The 7832-nt window shown below is 38.5% G+C and overlaps 1 protein-coding gene across 6 annotated transcripts in view; it reads right to left on the bottom strand.

Annotated features, from left to right (window-relative positions):
• The window catches only part of Zyx (lipoma-preferred partner zyxin), a 305332-nt gene that overhangs the window by 46957 nt on the left and 250543 nt on the right, over positions 1-7832 (bottom strand). The gene's annotated exons all lie outside the window — the stretch shown is intronic.

Raw genomic sequence — 7832 nt, forward strand, 5'->3', positions numbered from 1 at the left:
CCCCCCCCTGCCTCCTAACAATAGCGTCTGACCCCTGCCCTGCTCGAGTCCTTATTGACTCTTCATTTCACTCATAATATTGATCCCACGAGTATCGGACAAAAGAGGTCCGCCTGCACAGAGGTCCGTGTGCACAGGTAGGGCTAGATAGAACCCGAGGTCGCCAGGTATTCGGAGCATTCCGTTCGAGACTGCGCTAGTTATTAATTTGGGTGCCGGCCAGGCTGAACATCAGCACGGGCCGTCTAACACCTTGTTCCAACCCAGAGCTTTTTTCAAGAGGTTTGCTCTTCCGTTACCTCCATAGGCCACGATCAAAAACCTTTTCCATATATCTAAACTATTGAGGAGCTTGAGCAAATGGTACTGATTTCTGATCTTAGCTGGATACCCTTCTGACATCGTACAGAACCTAAAAAATGTCGTGCCCATTACCCTCACACTCGGCACCCTCGTAGAAGGTTCAGACGGAGGATTTTCGCGTTCTTAAAATGTTGCACTCTAATAATGCAAAAACAGGTTTTTGTTATTTTTATTTTTTTTATTGTTATAAAGTTCTCTTTTGGCTTAACTGCCGCAATTGCGTGTTGTAGCCTTTTTTGTGACGGCAAAACGGACGTAAGCGACAAAATGACCTGTTTCATTAAAGATGGACAAAAAAAAACCAGCAGTATAATATACCTAACATCAATCTTAACTTGTTCATTAACCTTCACGTTAGCATCTACAGTAATTGCAGTGTTAATAAGAAAAAAAAAACGACTACTGAAAAGTTTACTTTTTGTCGCTTACGCTTTTTTTGGCGGTTAGAGCTCGATATGTTGCTGTGTGAAATTTCAGGACGTTAGCATAGGCGGTCCCAGAGATAAGCGATATAAGGATTTCAGTGCGGTGCCATGCCCCCTTTCCCATTATCTATCACTTTACGCCATAAGTACGTTATTGATATCATAAATAGCTGTGTCAAATTTCAGGACGTTAGCATAAGCGGTTCCAGAGATGAGAAATATGAGAATTTCAGTTTGTATTGGCGTAAGTGCGGTATTGACAACATATGTTGCTCTGCGAAATTTCAGCAAGTTAGCATAGCAGTTCCAGAGATAACGCGATATGAGAGTTACAGTTTGTATGGGCGGTGCCACGCTCCCTTTCCCGTTACCTACCACTTTTTGCCATAAGTAGTGATTGATATCTTAAATAGCTGTGCCAAATTTCAGGACGTTAGCATAAGTGGTTCCAGAGATAAGCGATATTAGAATTTTATTTTGTAGAGGAAGTGCCACGCCCACTTTCCCAGTACCTACCATTTTTCACCGTAAGTACAATCTATGCATCTGTGCTAAGTTTCAGTTCCCCAGCATAATAGGTTTTAGAGATATAGTGGTTTCCACATTTTAGCCTATATGCCAGATGCCACGTCCCCTATACCCCCACACACTTAAATACGTATTAACGGGTGATTTTTTAAGAGCTTGATAACTTTTTTTTTTAAAAAAACGCATAAAATTTGCAAAATCTCATCGGTTCTTTATTTGAAACGTTAGATTGGTCCATGACATTTACTTTTTGAAGATAATTTCATTTAAATGTTGACCGCGGCTGCGTCTTAGGTGGTCCATTCGGAAAGTCCAATTTTGGGCAACTTTTTCGAGCATTTCGGCCGGAATAGCCCGAATTTCTTCGGAAATGTTGTCTTCCAAAGCTGGAATAGTTGCTGGCTTATTTCTGTAGACTTTAGACTTGACGTAGCCCCACAAAAAATANTCAAAGCATACTGAGCATCTTTCTCTTTGACACCATGTCTGAAATCCCACGTGATCTGTCAAATACTAATGCATGAAAATCCTAACCTCAAAAAAATCACCCGTTATAAACAATAGAAAATCAATTAATTCCACAACAAAAAAATCGAAGGTCCCCAAAGGGAATATGCAAGAAAAGCAAATATTCTTTACTTATGTAAGTAAATCCTAAATTTATCCCTGCCTAAAAAAACAACAATCTTGCTAAAACTGGGTTTTACTCGAAATTCTATGATTAAATTGTAATGTTTGCCTGTGTATATTTATATATATATATATAAAATATATGTATATTTATGTATATATCGTCAGTAGACACGAATAAAGGCGCGCTAGTGTTACGACGGCGAAAAAAGACGCATAAAAAAATATTACGAAAAAAGGCGCTTAAGAAAAACTTCGGCGAAGAAAGACGCGTAATCATAGATTTATGTTTGGCCAAGGACTGTCACTTCAGCATTATTCCCCAAAAACTATTTACGGAATGTACATACTATTACACCCGCAAACATAGCTGACCGCGAAAGTAAGTTTACGCGTCCTTCTTCGCCGTCAAATATTTTAAAGCGTCTTTCTTCGCCGTCAACTATGTGCGCCTTTTTTCGCGGTCAACTTTTAAGGTCGTGCCTTTATTCGTGTCTAGTGACGATATATATATATATATGACGCTTTCCATTTGCAGACAACCGGTCAGGTACGAGCATGATTTTTAATTTCGACCAAACTCAAATACATTGGCCCGTAGTCATAGTCAAAATAAAGTCCACTTTAAAGTTAGTTGCAGCTTTTTTGACAGATATCCCATTGAAAATTATGTCAAAAAGCTGCAACTAACTTTAAAGTCGACTTTATTTTGACTATGACTACGGGCCATTGTTTGTTGGTCCAAATAATGAGACACGCATTTTTTATTTTGGCTTGGAAAAATTTTTCGGCCGAATTAAAAACGATTTTGTTTTTCAGGCAAAAATCGATTGTTCGAATTGACAGTGAGAATTTTTTTTTAAATGCCCATAACTTTGTCAAAACTTAATAGATTCCAATAATGTTCTTACTCAAATATCTGTAATTCTTGTCACTTCAAGATAGAATGATATAATTGTTGATTTTCATTATTTAAAATTTTTTATTTAACAATAAACAAAAAGTGCAAATTTTGTTTTAAACTTAATTTCTCAAAAAGTGTATTTTTTTTTTCTCTCAAACTTTTTTACCGGGAAAGAGACACTGTGAGCTACAATCAAACCAAATCTCTAATAGCGAAGATTTTTTTTTTCTGAGTTATGATTTTTTATAGAAAATATACGTTTTTGTGGTACATACTACAATTTTCTTATATTGTTTAACTTAATGGAACATATGTATGTAATATATCAGCAAAAAGTACAGCCGTGATAATTTTTTGTGTATCAAATAGATATTAGAACACACTTTCCACCATACAGTTTCGAAATACAAAATCACATTTTCTGATACTCAAGTGATGTGCATACGTATGTAAAAACTGCTCAAACCATAGGCATGTACATAAATTCGCATGAGTAAGGTAAAGTCAAAAAAAGTACTCACTCACTTTTTCCGCTCCTTCATCGATGGTGGTACCAGCATCTCGGAGAAGAGCCTGTGTGGGGGGAAGAAAACCTTACATACGCATATACATCAATTCTCTCATACATAAAATTACTAGCCTAGCGTATCTGTACTAGGAATAGTATCACTCGATAGCAATCGCGGCAAGTTATTAAATGTGCAAAAAAGGTGTTTACAAGTAAAATAAGAATTTTTTAAGCGCAAAGAAACCAAAGTGAGCTTAAAATTAAGTGATTCGGTATAAAAAAGTTAAGTCAAATCATGAATTCAAAATTCACCTCTTTTTGCAAACCTGACAACCAAATCTCAATGGCCATAAAAAGTTATTACACGTGGGTAAAGGAAATCAAGCAAATGGGGAAAACGTGAACTAAAGCTTATATTGGTTTCTTTGCCCTTTCTGAATTAAAGAAAACGAAACTTGATTTTAGTGATACCAACAAATAAACTAAAAGTTCCAAAAAAAAAATATATATATACCAATACTTTTTATAAAAAAAAATTCAAACCAAAGCAAATCAATAAAGAAAATTGATAATTGGCCGATCAAAGCGTGCAAAAAAAAAAATTGGAAACTTCTATTAGACTAATAAATTCCAGTAAAAAAAGGTGTGATAAACTGTGTGAAAAAAGAGAAATGTGATAAACTATGTAAAAACTGAAATCTCATACAAAAAACACTAAAAAAAAAGGAATAAAGGAAAATGGACGGCAGAAACTAGGTAAGTAATACCAAACTAACTCTTCTCTAATATTGCTATTTAAAAAAACTATATACTTCAAAACCTATATGTACATTGAAAACTCTCTTAATACCTAAAACTAAATGTTTCATGTAAAAAAAACTCAAGAAAACTCCAACTGAGCAAAAGTTCGAATGAATACAAGACAAATACAAACTCAATAAAACTAGAGTGATTTTTTTTCATCCACTGCTGGTAGGGCTGGGGATATTAACGCCATCGATGCTCTGGCTACCACGTAGACTTCAATCCTCTCCTGTGCACTTGTGTAGGTTCGGCTCACTCTAGAGCAGGTGGTCAGCTTCTTACGTTGATCCTGGCTTAGATACCAAAATCCGCTTTTGCTGCTGGTGTCTTATGGAAGTGGGTATCTCTCACCAAAGTATCTGCGACTTTCCGTCCAGTAGTAGTGGTGTATGAGCGGTGCTTCCTGTCCCAAAATTTGGTGGTTGGGTATGGGTGACACAGACTCTCATGTGTAGATATATGTGACCTGGTCTNCATAGCTTATAATTCAATGTATTTTGTTCATTACCAATAAATTATATTTTGTCGTATTTTTACTCTTCTTTCTCTACATTTTTAGTACACTTCTAAGCAAGTTAGGATTTTCTGCTTTTCACCACGTGAAAAAGCATCTCATCTTCCATCCGAATCAACCAAAAAGTGAAAATTGATTTTTTGACACCTAAGCCCCCTTTCCGTAGACTAGGTCACATATATTGCTGTCAACTTTATAGCGGCGACGTTCCTTCCTCCGCGGGGGTCACAATAATTCCTCCAGGTATTGCCTCGACTGTAGTTAAAGGTAAATGGAGGTCCTTTTGCAATTCCTCGGCGGACGACCTGAAAAAAACAAAACACACACATTTGAATCATTATGCTCGGATTTTCGCTATGCTACGCTTATGTACACTTGCATATCACACACATATTTTTACATAAATATTCTGTGCGTGCACGTACATAAGCATTTAGTTATGCCAAATTATTTTTTATGGCGGCACTAGTAACGCAAAGCACTTGATTTCTACACCTTTAATAGGAATCTTTAGAGCTTACCTCCTATTTCAATTAGCCAAATTCGACGATATCTCCAAATTTTCTTCACCGGACGCTTGGCGATATATGTGCGGGACCGCTAGCTGTGCGGGTTATGGACCGATTTATTTTTATTAATTTTTTTTCACACTATCTTAAGGAAACTTTGCAATTTCACTTGCACCTTCAAATAACATGTCACCACTATAACGAAACCATTGGCCATCATTAGGGCCTTTAATACGGGTGTCTAGGTCAACAAATTTCACTCAGGCGAACCGTGATTCGGCTCAACGGTCCCACGACCAGATACCGCATTCACACCCACACACTCAAACCGCTTCACACATGCATTTGTTGCTAGTGCTAACACTAACACATGCTCACACTCACACTTCCGTTCAAGTAAAGGCGTGCGTATCAGGCTCTCAGCCGCCGATGGTGCCTGCAACATGGAGTGTGTGCGTAAAAGAGTTAACAGCGCCGCCTGTCTTGTTGTTTTTATTGCGTCCAACGTGTGGCTTCGACCCACGACTCATAGCCGGGCAACATTGTCACTAGTCACTGAGCGTAAGTATACATTTAAAAACGATAACACAGGTCTACTTCTATTTTTACATAGTCCTATACTATTATCTTAGATGAAAGAGATAAATGTATAACTAAACAAGTATAACTAAAGTAATAGCACAGGTAGAATTAAAAAAGATTATAATAAAATAAAATACCACAGAAAGCATGTGGTGTGTAAATAACTAAATATATAAATAAATAAATCTTAAGATAAGTCAATAACTAAAAGTGTATAAATAATAAAAATTATATACATATAAAAAAAATCCAAAAATTTTCATCCTTACACATTCATGTTTCTGGCATGCGGGAGACGATATGTACTTGCTAATTTGTTTTACAAAAATTATTTAAAAAGCAGACGTCTCGGTTGCTCAGCAAATCGGTTAATCGTGTCTGTAATTATTTCATATTGATTCTCTAATACAAATTTTGGATGTATTCTTAAAATGCAAGTTAACTTAACGCTACCTAATGGATCACCCTTTGCTCACGTTGCCAGACCCGTGACATCATTACTCCGTAGAACTTTCGCTGATGCAGCACACGCGCAACAGCGCGATCACGTTGGGCAAACACAACCAGCGAAAGCGTGAGAATTGCAAGGTAGACAATATCGGCCTACACGCGCAACCGATGGATTGCGAAATACAAAAGCATGGGAACTGCAACATAAGCATAATTGGGTAGGCTAAGAAGTTAGTTGGTAGGAATATTGAATTGTTAGAGTCAGTCTATTTTTGGGTGGTGCACCGAGCACACGATAGGTTTACTTTTATAACATAAATTTAGTGGTGCATTGAGCACTCAATAAGTCTACTTTTATAATATAATTTTATGGTGCATAAGCACAGAATAAATATACTTTTATAACGTTGTGAAATCGTTTTTTGAATTTGGTCTTCGGTGAACGGTTGGTTCACCGCAACTTTAATTTTTTATTGTGGGCGATTTTCCGCCATCCCTTGTCAAATTTGGTTTGGAGACAAACCGGTTTCGGCGTTGTGCTGTTTTAACTGTCACTAACCACCCACAACAACACAAAAACGCAGCATTTAGACAATTATTAACTAGACTTGAGCGAACCCCATTAACTAAGGAACCACACAGGAGAGAGCTAGGCACAATATATGCTATCGCCAGAAACAATGGATACAAAAAAGATCTGGTGGACAACATTAGGAAGGACTCGAAACGAAAAAGTAGGGACAAGAAAGAAAACAACGATGCAGCTTGGGCAGTGTTAACTTACACGGGTTAAAATGACATACAAACTGGCCACGGTTTTCCAAAAATTCAACATTCGCACATCGTTCAGAACCAGGAACAATGTCGGAAGGATACTGAACAAAGCACAAACGAAGAGGACACTCTAGAAGCAGGCATCGACCGCAGGGATACCACCCTAGAATGTCAGGGCATCGCTATCCGGTCAGGCGATGTCGAGCTCGAAATATTTAACATATACATACCCCTGTCACCTGCTGCCCGGCAGGATATCACCCTGATATAGGTGCGCTCCTCAGAGGTGAAAACCGTATGGTATTAGGTGACTTTAATGCGCACCACGATCTTTGGCACTCAAGCCTGTCAAACGATCGTAGGGGAACAAACTTGGTTGAGCAGATAGACGATTCGACATTCTGCACAATGAACGACGACGCACCCACAAGGATTATGAGTAACTGCAGTAGCTCGCCAGACATCACAATAGTCAGCGCTGGTCTGGTAAACAGCATAACATGGCGACCTATGCTGACTCTAGCATCAGACCACCTACCCATAGCCATCTCGATAGATAAACCAACTGACTTTGCCTCCGCCAAACACCGGACCTATATCAACTTTTCTAAAGCTGATTGGAAAGGTTACGCGGAGTTTACCGAAAACACCTTCACAGCGCTCCCCACACCAACCGACGTCCATCTCGGTGAACGTAAATTCCGCAGGGCTGTCACTGCTGCTGCAGCTCGCTTCATACCGGCAGGATGTATATCGGACCCACGTCCAAACTTCCCTGCCGAAGCGGCTGTTCTAGCCGATGAGCGTGATAGCCGTCGTCAGGCCGATCCCGGAGATCCCC

This window comes from Rhagoletis zephyria, unplaced genomic scaffold (assembly GCF_001687245.7).
Source record: "Rhagoletis zephyria isolate East Lansing unplaced genomic scaffold, Rhagoletis_zephyria_1.1 Rzeph_scaffold_00175, whole genome shotgun sequence".
NCBI classification, from domain to species: Eukaryota; Metazoa; Arthropoda; class Insecta; order Diptera; family Tephritidae; genus Rhagoletis; species Rhagoletis zephyria.